The sequence below is a fragment of the Lynx rufus genome, unplaced genomic scaffold (assembly GCF_022079265.1).
Source record: "Lynx rufus isolate CCGP_SWC_20201006 ecotype Redwood Valley unplaced genomic scaffold, mLynRuf1.p SCAF_17, whole genome shotgun sequence".
NCBI classification, from domain to species: domain Eukaryota; kingdom Metazoa; phylum Chordata; class Mammalia; order Carnivora; family Felidae; genus Lynx; species Lynx rufus.
The window spans coordinates 394,732-409,794 of NW_025814831.1; positions in this window are offsets into that span (position 1 = coordinate 394,732).

Here is a 15,063-nt window from a genome sequence, read left to right on the forward strand (position 1 = left end):
TTGAAAATATATGACTTTTTAATAGTAATTGATTAGGAAATTTTCAGAACTAAATAGTAACTGTTTCAGAAATTACTTTGGAATAAGAATTTATCCCATAATTCACCAATAGATGTAAAACACATGAAGCACATAACAGGATTTTCACTTCAGTTCATACCTAGAATCCTTTTGTTGGTGCAGATAGTCTTCTAAGTTGTACCAATGTGTCCCCATGCATGCACTTTGTCTGAAAGACACATGGTTACACAAAGTATTAGACTGCCATGTGTACACATATTCTCCACGTTCCAGGGCAACCAGGTAATCATACTTTCCCAGCACCTCCTGAAATTCCCGTGCAGCCACACTGCATGTTCCTAGCAAGAATGCATCCAGGAATGTTTGGGAAGGAGGGCCAAACAGGTCCCCTGGCCACCTGCTCAGTAAACTACAGAAGGATGCTAAGTGAACTGTGGAGTAACATCAGCCCTTCTCTCTGTTTGGGCACACGTGCTACAGATGCAGACCTATTCAGTTAACACCATACATGTGCTGGAAACGTGAGTTTGCCTTCAGGATAAAGTAAGAATGGGTCCTGTGGAGGATCTAGCACCCACAGGCCACACCCACTAATGGATGGGAGTCTACACACCAGCACACAGCGATGTGGGCTTCAAGTATAGTGCTGAGTCTGAGCTGACAAGCAGAATGTGGCTGAACCTAGAGCCTAGAAAGGTGAAGGGGAGGAAGAAATTCTCCACCAAATGTTCTTGTGGACCAAGAACTAAGTTCACATGACCTGGATTAACAGGGGAAAGAAACCAAAGTTCATTGTGTGTGCACAGAGGTCCCCCTAGATACACATTAACTAGATCAGAGAAGTGAGGGCCCCCTAAACTGACATTAATGAGCTAAGCAAAGTGAGTGGCCCCTAGAGTAATACTAACTAGAGAAGTGAACTGTAGTGTGCCCCCTAGATTTACTAACTAGATAAAGTGAGTGCCCCCTCAGATATACACAAATCAGATAAGCTAAGCAGGTGCTCATTAGATTTATATTGACTAAATAAGTAAAGTGTAGCATGCCCCCTAGATTTACATTAACTAGATAAGCTAAGTGAGTGTCCCCTAAATTTACATTAACTGGATAAGCAAGGTGAGTGCCCCTTAGATTTATATTACTTAGGTAAGTGAAGTGTAGTTTGCCCCCTACATATACATTAACTCCATAAACTAAGTGAGTGCCCCCTAGATATACATTAACCAAATAAGCAAAGTGGAGTACCCCCTAGATACCCATTAACTAGACTGGCAAAGTGACTGCCCTCTAGATTTATGTTAACAAGAGAAGAAAGTGAGTGCCCATTAGATGAATAACTAGATAAGTGAAGTTAGTGACCCTTAGATTTACATAACTAGATAAGCAAAGTTTAACCTGCCCCCTAGATTTATATTAACTACAAAAGTGAAGTGAGTGCCACCTACATATACATTAACTCCATAAGGGAAGTGAGTGCCCCCTATATATACATGAAGGAGGTAAGTGAGGTGAGTGCCCCTAGAATTATATTACTAGATAAGGAAGAGAGTGCCCCATAGATATACATACACTAGATAAGCAAAGTGAGGTTTCCCCAGATTTACATTAACTATCTAGGGAAAGTGTAGCTTGCCCCCAAGATTTGCATTTACTAGATAAGCAAAGTGAGTGCCCCCTAAACATACATTAACCGGATAATTAAAGGGAGTTCCCCCTATTCTGACATTAACTAGATAAGCAAATTGAATGCACCCTAGATACACATTAATTAGATAAGCAAAGTGTGCTTACCTAATGTGTCCCATAGATTTTCATTAACAAGATAAGGAAATGAGTGCCCCTAGATTTACATTAACTACATAAGGGAACTGAGTGCCCCCTGGATTTACATTAACTAGATAATCACAGTGAGTTCCCCTAAATTTATTTCAACTAAATCAGCGCAGTGCCCCCTAGATTTATATTAACTAGTTGCACGAGATCAATATTAACTAAATAAGTGAACTTTAGTGTTCCCACTAGACTTACGTTAACTACATAAGGGAACTGAGTGCCCCCTAGATTTACATTAAATCGATAAGCAAAACGAGTGCCCCTTAGATATATATTAACTAGATAAGGGTGATGAGTGCTCCCTAGATATACGTTAACGAGATAAGGGAAGTTAGTGACTCCTAGATACACATTAACCACACAAGCAAAGCTTTGCCTGCTGTTTTCAGCAAAGCCAGAAAGCAGTGTTCTGCTTTGCGATGTGTTCCCTGTAATGTCCTACACCAGGACATACCTATTTGGTTTCCCTCATGTCTGACTTACTTCACTTATCCTGATGCCCTCAGGATCCACCCATGTTGTCGCAAAGGGCAAATTTTCATTCTTTCTTACAGACGAATCATAGAATTCCACTGTACATACAGGCCACACTTCTTTTTACCCATTCTTCTGCCTGCGGACACATAGGGTGTTTTGGTTCTTGTAAATAATGCTACAATGCACAAGGATGGGGGGAATGAAGATATCATTTAAAGTTAGAGTCCATAGTCACACTCAGGTATGTTCACCTATGCATGTGTAGGGAAGACTCTTCAGGGGTCCATTGGCATATGGAGCTGGATCCCACAGGGCCCAAAAATGCACATTTGTTTGTAGATGGATGCCAAGTTTTGGAGGGGTGTGAGAGATAACACAGGGACATCTTAGGCTGCTATGAGGCTGACATTACCCCTCTACTACACTTCCAATTCTTTTGTGAGATTCAAAAGACAAAAGCATCAAGTGTGACTATAAATCAATGTTCATGGGTACACAATACATACAGATGTGGCCTGTGACATCAGTAGAGTGGGGAGTGGTGTAGAGCCGTTAAAGTGTACTTGTCCATGGGATTGAATTTAAGTAGTTATCAGTTGACAATAGACTGTTACGGCTTTAGAGTCTTTTGTGTAAGGGCATGGTAAACCCAAAGGATCTATCTAAAGAATGTGCACAAAAGGAACAAAGAAGCAAATGAAAATGTGTCACTGCAAAATATCAACTAAGCACAAAGGAAGCCATTCATATGGGAAATGGAGTACAAAAGCTGTGAGATGTAGAAAGAAAACACAGATCTTATGTTATGTTCCAATCACAATGAGGAAAAGTGTTCACCGTTCTTGTTTTGTTTTGTTTTGTTTTGTTTTGTTTTGTTTTGTTTTACATCCCAAATTGTTCATGATCTATCCCCTGGCCATAATGTCTTTAATTTTTTTTCAAAAATGCCACGATCTCTACTTAGCACCAGTGTCCTAACACCTGTTGTTATGGCTGTTGTTTCTATGAGTGTACAGAATCACATGAAATTATTCCCACCAACACACACACACATGCACACTTGTATGAAATCTTCTCTGTGCATAAAACATCTTTAGGGTTAATATCACATATTGTATGATTTGCAGTCATGTCCATGCATAGTTAAATTATTGCTAGGTAATGTGTATAGGAATGTCTTCTAGGAATACCTTTTTTTTTTGGCCCCAGATTTATTGAGAGATAATCGACATATAACATTATGTAAGGTTAAGGTGTACAATGTGATGCCTTGATACATGTATATAATGCGAAATGTTTACTAAGTTGAAGTTAGTCAATACATCTTCAGCTAATTATGGTAAAAACATAAAGCAACTTTCAATATACAACATGTATATTAATTATTGTCATCTTACTGTACATTAGACCCATGGAAGCTTTTTGTCTATCTTCTAACTGGAAGGTTGGACACACTCAGCAATGCCCCCCCCCCATTTTCCCTTTCCCTCAGTCCCTGGAACCCACCATTTCACACTCTGTTTCTGTGAATTTGATGTTTTGAGACTCCACATGTCAGTGTGATTATACAGAATGTGTCTTTCTCTGTCTGACTAATTTAACTTAGCATAATGTCTTCAAGCTTCATCCATGTAGTCACAAATGGCATGATTAACTTTTATATGGATGAAATCTATCATCTATCTATCTATCTATGTATCTATCTCTGTATCCATCCATCTATCTATCTAATCTCACATCTTCTTTATTAATCCCTTTATGAGCAGTTAGGTCTTTTCAGTGTCTCAGCTATGGAGAATAATACTGCAATGAACATGGGGTGCACATATCTCTGATGTAGTGACTTCATCCCCTGTATATATCACTCAGAAATGGGATCGCTGGGCACAACCATACTTTTGTTTTTCATTTTTTGAGAACTCTCCATACTGTTTTCAGTAGTAACCTCACCAGTTTACATTCCTAGGGACAGTGTACCAGGTTTGCTTATTTCGACGTGCTCACAAGCATTTGTTATCTCTTGTCTGATGGTAACAGCCATAATAACAGGTGTGAAGTGTTATGGGATTGTGGCTTTGATTTGCATGTCTCTGGTGATGAGTGATGTTGAGCACCTTTTAATGCACTTGCTGGACATTTGTACATGGACTTTGGAAAAAAAACCCTTTCAAGTCCTCTACTCCACCATTTTTTTTTAAATTGGGTTGTTTGTTATATTCAGCAAAATGAGCTTTTTTAAAATTTTGGATATGAACCTCATATCACATGTTTTACAATTCTTTTTCCATCCCTGTAAAATATCTTTTCCTTTGGTGAATGTTTCTTTTCTTAAGCAGAAGATTTTTAGTTTGATGTGTTCTCACTCACTGATTTTTGTCTTCATTGACTGTGCATTTGGAGTCATATCCAAAACATCATTTCCAAGGCCAAGGTCAAGGAGATTTTTGCCCATGTAGTTTTTAGGTGTGTTATGGTATCCCTATCTGGTTTTTGTGTAAAAGGAAGGCAGGCCTTTTAAAACTAGTGGGGATATTCACTCTTCCTCTCAAGTTGGGCACCAGCAGACAGCCCCTTTGTGTCCCAGCTGAGGAGGGAAACCCACATGCATAGGAGGAGACTGCCAGAAGCCAGGAAAGAATCACAATAAAGGATTAGAGGGAAAAATCCTGGGGCTCACACATGGTCAGCAGTACTTTCTGTTCTCACCAGATGGCATAAGACAATACTAAAATACAACCTTGTACTTCACCAATCATGACACAGAATACTGGGAAATGTTTCCTCAGTAAACTCAGAGGAAGCTTCAAAGTAACAACCAAAAGGATCAAATGGCTTGCAAACTAATAGCCAACCAGAATAAGACATGTAAAATTACAAAGCAATGTTTTTCAACACGTACAAAGGTAAAATTGACATCTACCTCCACATCCCAAGGAAGTAGGAAGCAGTGGTCTCCATGAGGAAAAGTAGTCATCCATAGAAAGTGAACCGGCAGTACCACAGGACATGGAAGTGGTAGAGAAGTTCAGGATGTTAAAACTGTATATTCTGTATTCAAGTAGCTAAAGGAAAGATGGAATGTGTTGAATAGAGCCATGTCTCTGAGTCCAAGTCCCTACTATGTCCATGTGAGCATGCTTGGACAGGGCCCACCTGCCTCTGCCACATGTGCCCCAGCTAAACTTATGTGCAGGGTCACCCAATACCGCACCTTGGGACTGTTACCTAACCCCACAGGTGGCCCCCAGGTGTAGGGTGCCGACTGCCCAGCACAGCCCTCTGTTCTGTCAGATGGTCTAGATCTGGCTTTGCTGAGGATCCTCCATTGATCCATTCTCACTGGCAGATGTCCCTGAGCAGAGGCATGAGGCTGGCAGAGGGCCAGATCACCCTAAGTGCGTCCCTCTTGCTGTTTGCATTCTGGGCAGTGCTGGCTCCTGTCCAAGTTTCTCAAGGTCGTCCCTCATGGCACTACATCTCCTCTGAGGTGGTATTTCCCAAGAAGGAGCTGAACCACAGCAAGGGCGTTCAGATGCCTCGCTGGCTGTCCGACAGCCTGCGTTTGGGGGGCAAGAGACAAAACTTCATTTTTACTTTCAATTTCTATTAAAAATATTCCTATTTGGGGAGAGAGGGGAAGATGGCGGCTTAGGAGAACACCTTATCATGCTGATCACTTAGATTCCACCCACATCTGCCTAAATAACCCAGAAAACTTCCAGAAGACTAGCAGAACGGACTCTCCAGAGCCAAGCACACACAAGAAGCCTACGGAAAATGGTAGGAAAGGCAGAGAGGCGGTGCATGCTATATGGACGGGAGGGAGGGAGCCAGGGCGGTGGAGGCGGAGACAGCCCAGCAAGGCACAACCCCCAAAGTCTGGCTTGCAAAAGCGGAGGGGCCGGACTCTGTGAGTTCTGACAGCCAGCGGGGCTTAACATCTGGGATGCTAAAAGTCAACAGCTCTGGTCTCAGGGAGCGTAAGTGGACACTTGGAGGCAGAGTTGATGAGTCGAAGACAGAGCTCAGCTCAGCAGGAACAAAAGCAGTGGCCAGCACCATCTCCCTCTCCCATCCCCCAGCCTAAATCCCAAAGGGAACCAGTTCCTACCAAAGTTGCTTGCATCACGCAAACACCCTACACTGTGCTTCTGTGGATCCATCCCTCCGACAGGTCTGCCTCCCTCCTGGTGCTTCAGGGCCCCTACCACAGGGGACCACTGATGGCAAAGCGAGCTAAGCCTACCCCTCCTGCCACTGTGCACCTTGCGGATCCACCCTGGTTAATATGCCAGATACTGTCAAAGCAGCACCCCAAGCCTGGAAGTGTGCAAGCAGCACAGACAGGGGCCACACCACTCCACAGTGAATCTTGCCCCTGGGAGAGGGTAAGATAAGGTACACACCAGTGTGACTGTGGCCCCAACGGTGGGCTGGGGGCAGACATTGGGTCTGACTGCAGCCCCGCCCACCAACACAAGTTACACCAGACAGTACAGGGGAAGTGCCCTGCAGTTTGGAGCCACCACAGGGACTACCAAAAATGATGAAACAGAAGAACTCGCCTCAAAAGAAACTCCAGGAAGTAGCGACACATAACGAATTGATCAAAAACGATTTCAGCAATATAACACAAAAAGAATTTAGAATAATAGTCATCAAAGTAATCACTGGGCTTGAAAAAAAGCTCAGAAGAAAGCAGATAATCTATTATTACAGAGATCAAGGGACTAAGAAATAGTTATGAGGAGCTAAAAAATACTATAAATGAGGTGCAAAATAAAATGGAGGTGGCCATAGCGTGGACTGAAGAGGCAGAGGAGAGAATAGGTGAATTAGAGGATAAAATTATGGAAAAAGAGGAAGCTGCGAAAAAGAGAGGTAAAAAAATCCAGGAGTATGAGGGGAGAAGTAGAGAACTAAGTGATGCAATCAAATGGAACAATATCTGTATCATAGGAATTCCAGAAGAGGAAGAGAGAGAGAAAGGGGCTGAAGGTGTACTTGAACAAATCATAGCTGAGAACTTCCCTGATCTGGGGAAGGAAAAAGGCATTGAAATCCAAGAGGCATAGAGAACTCCCTTCAGATATAACTTGAATCAATCTTCTGCACGGTATATCATAATGAAACTGGCAAAATACAAGGATAAAGAGAAAATTCTGAAAGCAGCTAGAGATAAACATGCTCTAACTTACAAAGTGAGATCCATAAGAGTAGTGGCAGACCTATCTACTGAAACTTGACAGGCCAGAAAGGAATGGCAGGAAATCTTCAATGTGAGGAACAGAAATGCATCCAAGAATCCTTTATCCAGCAAGTCCGTCATTCAGAATAGGAAAGATAAAGGTCTTCCCAAACAAACAAAAATGGAAGGAATTCATCACCACGAAATCATCCCTACAAGAGATCCTAAGGGGGATTCTATAAGTGAAATGTTGCAAGGACCACAAAAACCAGACACATCACTACAAGCATGAAACCTACAGATATCCCAATGACTCTAAACCCATAACTTTCCATAATAAGACTGAATGTAAATGGACTAAATGCTCCAACCAAAAGACATAGGGTAGGGGCGCCTGGGTGGCGCAGTCGGTTAAGCGTCCGACTTCAGCCAGGTCACGATCTCGTGGTCCGTGAGTTCGAGCCCCGCATCAGGCTCTGGGCTGATGGCTCAGAGCCTGGAGCCTGCTTCCGATTCTGTGTCTCCCTCTCTCTCTGCCCCTCCCCCGTTCATGCTCTGTCTCTCTCTGTCCCAAAAATAAAAACGTTGAAAAAAAAAAGAAAAAAAAAAAAAAAAAAAGACATAGGGTATCAGAATGGATAAAAAAACAAGACCCATCTATTTGCTGTCTACAAGAGACTCATTTGAGACCTGAGGACACCTTCAGAATGAGAGTGAGGGGATGGATAGCTATCATGCTACTGGAATTCAAAAGAAAGCTGGAGTAGCCATACGTATATCAGACGAACTAGACTTTAAATTAAAGGCTGTAACAAGAGGTGAAGAAGGGCATTATATAATAATTACAGGGTCTATCCATCAGGAAGAGCTAACAATTATAAATGTCGATGCACCGAATATGGCAGCACCCAAATATATAAAATAATTACAAACATAAGCAACCTTATTGATAAGAATGTGATCACTGCAGGGGACTTTAACACCCCACATACAACAATGGATAGATCATCTAGACACAGGATCAATAAAGAAACAAGGGCCCTGAATGATACACTGGATCAGATGGATGTAACAGATATATTTAGAACTCTGCATCCCAAAGCAACAGAATATACTTTCTTCTCGAGTGCACATGGAACATTCTCCAAGATAGATCACATACTGGGTCACAAAACAGCCCTTCCTAAGTATAAAAGAACTGAGATCATACCATGCACAGTTTCAGACCAAAATGCTATGAAACTTGAAATCAACCACAGGAAAAAGTCTGGAACACTTCCAAAGGCATGGAGGTTAAAGAACACCCTACTAAAGAATTAATGGGTCACCCAGGAAATTAGAGAAGAAATTAAAAAATATATGGAAACAAATGAAAATGAAAATACAACACTCCAGGGGCACCTAGGTGGCTCACTCGGTTGAGATTCCAACTTCCTGTCAGGTCACAATTTCCCAGCTTGTGAGTCCGAGCCCCATGTCCAGGTCTCTGCTGACAGCTCGGAGTCTGGAGCCTGCTTTAGATTCTGTGCCTCCCTCTCTCTCTGCCCCTAACCCACTCGCATTCTGTCTCTGTCTCTCTCAAAAATAAATAAACATTAAAAAAAAGAAAAGACAACAATCCAAATGTTTTGGGATGCAGCAAAGGCAGTCCTGAGAGGAAAATACATTGTAATCCAAGCCTGTCTCAAGAAACAAGAAAAATCCCAAATACAAAATCTAACAGCACACATAAAGGAAATAGAAGCAGAACAGCAAAGACACACTAAACCCAGCAGAAGAAGAGAAATAATAAAGATCAGAGCAGAAATAAACAATATAGAATCTAAAAAACTGAAGATCAGATCAATGAAACCAAGAGTTGGTTTTTTGAAAAAATAAACAAAATTGATAAACCTCTAGCCAGCCTTCTCAAAAAGAAAAGGGAGATGACACAAATAGATAAAATCATGAATGAAAATGGAATTATTACAACCAAACCCTTAGAAATACAAGCAATTATCAGGGAATACTATGAAAAATTATATGCCAACAAACTGGACAACTTGGAAGAAATGGACAAATTCCTAAGCACCCACACACGGCCAAAACTCAAACAGGAAGAAATAGAAAATTTGAACAGACCCATAATCAGTGAAGAAATTGAATCAGTCATTAAAAATCTCCCAACAAACAAGAGTCCAGGACCAGATGGCTTCCCTGGGGAATTCTACCAGATTTAAAGCAGAGATAATACCTCTAATTCTCAAGCTGTTCCAAAAAATAGAAAGGAAAGGGAAACTTCTAGACTCATTCTATGAAGCCAGCATTACTTTGATTTATAAACCAGACAAAGACCCTACAACAAAGACAACTACAGCCCAATATCCCTGATGAATATGGATGCAAATATTCTCAATAAGATACTAGCATCAAATTCAACAGCATATAAAAAGAATTATTCACCATGATCAACGGGATTCATTCCTGGGCTGCAGGCCTTGTTCAACATTCACAAATCAATCAGTGTGATACATCACATTAATAAAAGAAAAGATAACAACTATATGATCTTGTCAATCGATGCAGAGAAAGCATTTGACAAAATTCAGCATCCTTTCTTAATAAAAACCCTCAAGACACTCGGGATAGAAGGAACACACTTGAACATTATAAAAGCCATTTATGAAAAGCCCACAGCTAATATCATCCTCAATGGGGAAAAATTGAGATATTTCCACCTGAGATCAGGAACACGACAGGGATGTCCACTCTGCTGTTCTTTAACATAGTGTTGGAAGTTCTAGCATCAGCAATCAGACAACAAAAGGAAATCAAAGGTATCAAAATTGGCAAAGATGAAGTCAGGCTTTCACTTTTTGCAAATGACATGATACTACACATGGAAAACCCAATAGACTCCACCAAAAGTCTGCTAGAACTGACACATGATATCAGAAATGTCGCAAGATACAAAAGCAATGTACAGAAATCAGTTACATTCGTATACACTAAAAATGAAGTAACAGAAAGACCAATAAACAAACTGATCCAATTCACAATTGCACCAAGATTCATAAAATACCTAAGAACAAACCCAACCAAAGATGTAAAAGATCTGTATGCTGAAAACCATAGAAAGCTTATGAAGGAAACTGACGAAGATGCAAAGAAATGAAGATACGTTCAATGCTCATGGATTGGAAGAATAATTATTGTTAAAATGTCAATACTACCCAAATGAATCTACAATGAAAATTGCAATCCCAATCGAAATTGCACCAGCATTCTTCTCGAAGCTAGAGCAAGCAATCCTAAAACTTGTATGGAACCACAAAAGACCCAGAATAGCCAAATATTAAAGAAGAAGACCAAAGCGGGAGGCATCACAATCCCAGACTTTAGCCTCTACTACAAAGCTGTCATCATCAAGACAGCATGGTATTGGCACAAAAACAGACAGATAGACCAATGGAATAGAATAGAGACTCCAGAACTAGACCCACAAATGTATGGCCAACTAATCTTTGACAAAGCAGGAAAGAATATCCAATGGAAAAAGACAGTCTCTTTAACAAATGGTGCTGGGAGAACTGGACAGCAACATGCAGAAGGATGAATCTAGACCACTTTCTTACACCATTAACAAAAATAAACTCAAAACGGATAAAGGACCTGAATGTGTGACAGGAAACCATCAAAACCCTAGAGGGGAGAGCAGGAAAAAACCTCTCTGACCTCAGCCACAGCAAATTCTTACTTGGCACATCTCCAGAGGCAAGGGAATTAAGAACAAAAATGAACTATTGGGACTTCATGAAGATAAAAAGCTGCACTGCAAAGGAAACAATCAGCCAAATTAAAAGGCAACCAACGGAAAGGGAAAAGATATTTGCAAATGACATATCGGGCAAAGGGCTAGTATCCAAAATTTTTAAAGAACTCATCAAACTCCACACCTGATAAACAAATAACCCAGTGATGAAATTGGCGGAAGACATGAATAGACACTTCTCTAAAGAAGACATCCAGATGGCCAACAGGCACATGAGAAGTTCAACATCGCTCCTCATCAGTGCAATACAAATGAAAACCACACTGAGATACCACCTCACGCCAGTCAGAGTGGCCAAAATGAACAAATCAGGAGACTATAGATGATGGAGAGGATGTGGAGAAACGGGAGCCCTCTTGCACTATTGGTGGGAATGCAAACTGGTGCAGCCATTCTGGAAAAGAGTGTGGATGTTCCTAAAAAATTAAAAATAGGTCTACCCTATGACCCAGCAATAGCACTGCTAGGAATTTACCCAAAGGATACAGGAGTGCTGATGCATAGGGGCACTTGTACCCCAATGTTTATAGCAGCACTTTGAACAATAGTCAAATTATGTAAAGGGTCTAAATGTCCATCAACTAATGAATGGATAAAGAAATTGTGGTATCTATTCAAAATGGAATACTACCTGGCATTGAGAAAGAATTAAATGTGGCCTTTTGTAGCAACGTGGATGGATCTGGAGAGTGTTGTGCTGAGTGAAATTAGTCATACGGAGAAAGACAGATACTGTATGTTTTCACTCTTATTTGGATCCTGAGAAACTTGACAGAAGACCATGGGGAAGGGGAAGAAAAAAAAAAGTTAGAGAGGGAGGGAGTCAAACCATCACAGACTCTTAAAAACTGAATAAACTGAGGGTTGATGGGGGGTGGGAGGGAGGGGAGGGTGGGTGATGGGCATTGAGGAGGGCACCTGTTGGGATGAGCATTGGGTGTTGTATAGAAACCTATTTGACAATAAATTTCATATTTACAAAATAATCTTACTTAATTGTCATTACTATGTTTTTTTATTTTTATGTAAATTTTTTCAAATTCTATTTTATTTCCATCATTTTACTTTAGTCTACTACAGTATATTCACTTTTTTAAATTATCAAATGATTTCTTTTTTTTCTTTTCTTTATCTTTATTCTCCTTTCCTTTCCTTCCTTTTTTCTTAAATACAGAACAAAAAATTCATATTTTTCATTTTTATTAAAATATTTTTCTTTAATACTTCCTACTATATTCTTTACTTTTGTGTATATTATTTTCAAATTCTATTTTACTCCCATCTACCCATTTTACTCTACTTCAGTGTATTCATTTTTTCAAATTCTCAAATGATTTACTTTGCCCCATTTTTTCCCCTAATCTGTCAAACCACTTTCAACACCCAAACAAAACACACCTATGATCTAGCATTAACTATTAGATTTGTGTGTGTGTGTGTTTAATTTCAATTTTAATATTTTTGTAATTTTATGTTTTATTTCAATATTTCTACTTCATTAATTCCTTTTCTCTCTTCAAAATGACAAAACGAAGGAATTCACCCCAAAAGAAAGACCATGAAGAAACGACAACCAGGGATTTAACCAACACAGGTACAAGCAAGATGTCTGAAACAAAATTTAGAATCACGATAATAAGAATACTAGCTGCAGTCAAAAATAGATGAGAATCCCTTTCTGAAGAGATAAAAGAAGTAAAAAAAATAGCCATAATGAAATTAAAAATGGTATCACGGATGAATGCAGCTGTGGTAAGGATGGATGAGGCAGAACAGAGAATCAGCGATATAGAGGACAAACTTATAGAAAATAATGAAGCAGAAAAAAAGAGGGAGATGAAGGGAAAAGAGCAAGATTTAAGAATTAGAGAAATGAGTGACTCATTAAAAAGTAACATGAGAATCATAGGGGTCCCAGAGGAGGAAGAAAGAGAAATAGGGGTAGAAGGGTTATGTGAGCCGATCATAGTGGAAAACTTTCCTAACCCGGGGTAAGACACAGACATCAAAATCCAGGAAGCACAGAGGACCCCCATTAGATTCAACAAAAACTGGCCAGCAACAAGGCATATCATAGTCAAATTCACAAAATACTCAGGCAAGGAGAGAATGATGAAAGCAGCAAGGAAAAAAAAGTCCCTAACATACAAGGGAAGACAGATCAGGTTTGCAGCAGACCTATCCACAGAATCTTGGCAGGCCAGAAAGGAGTGGCAGAGTCTACTCAGTGTGCTGAATCAGAAAAGTATGCAGCCAAGAATTATTTATCCAGCAAGGCTGTCATTCAATCAGAAGGAGAGATAAAATTTTCCCAGACAAACAAAAATTAAAAGGGTTTTTGACCACTAAACCAGCCCTGCAAACAATTTTAAGGGGGACTCTCTCAGGGGAAAAAAGATAAAAAAAAATTATATATATAACAAAAGCAAGAAAGATTAGAAAGGACCAGAGAACACCATCAGAAACTCCAGCTATACAAGCATAATCATGGCAATAAACTCCTATCTTTCAGTACTCACTCTAAACGACAATGGACTCAATGCCCCAATCAAAAGACATAGGGTAATGGAATGGATAAGAAAACAAGATCCATGTATATGCTGTTCACAAGACACCCACTTTAGACCTAAAGACACCTTCAGATTGAACATAAGAGGATTGGAGAACCATCTATCATGCTAATGGTCAACAAAAGAAAGCCCGAGTACCCATACTTATATCAGACAATCTAGTCTTAAAAATACTGTATCAAGAGATGCAGAAGGGCATTATATCATGATCAAGGGGTCTATAGACGAAGAAGACCTAATAATTGTAAACATTTATGCGCCAAATGGGAGAGCACACAAATATACAAATCAATTAATCACAAACATAAAGAAACTCACCGATAGTAATACCATAATATTAGGAGACTTCAACACCCCACTCACAGCAATGAACAGATCATCTCAACAAAAAATCAACAAGGAAAGAATGCCTTTGGTTTTTTTTTTTGGTTTTTTTTTTAGCGTTTATTTATTTTTGAGACAGAGAGAGACAAAGCATGAATGGGGGAGGGCCAGAGAGAGGGAGACACAGAATCTGAAACAGGCTCCAGGCTCTGAGCTGTCAGCACAGAGCCCGATGCGGGGCTCGAACTCATGGACCGCGAGATCATGACCTGGGCTGAAGTCGGCCGCTTAACCGACTGAGCCACCCCGGCGCCCCTAGGAAAGAATGGCTTTGAATGACACACTGGACCAGATGGACTTAACAGATATATTCAGAACATTTCATCCTAAAGCAGCAGAACATGCATTCTTCTACAGTGCACATGGAACATTCTCCAGAATAGACCATATACTGAGATACAAAACAGCCCTAAGTACAAAAGTACGAAAAGTACAAAAAGATCGAGATCATACTGTGCATATTTTCAGATCACAATGCTATGAAACTCGAAATCAACCACAAGAAAAAATTTGGAAAGGTAAAAAATAATTGGAGACTAAAGAACATCCTACTAAAACATGAATGGGCTAAGCAAGCAGTTAAGAGGAAATTAAAAAGTATATGGAAGTCAATTAAAATGATAACATCACAACCCAAAACCTCTGGGACACAGCAAAGGTGTTCATAAGATGAAAGTATATAGCATTCCAGGCCTTCCTAAAGAAGGAAGAAAGATCTCAGATACACAACCTAACCTTACACCTTAAGGAGCTGGAAAAAGAACAGCAAATAGAACCCA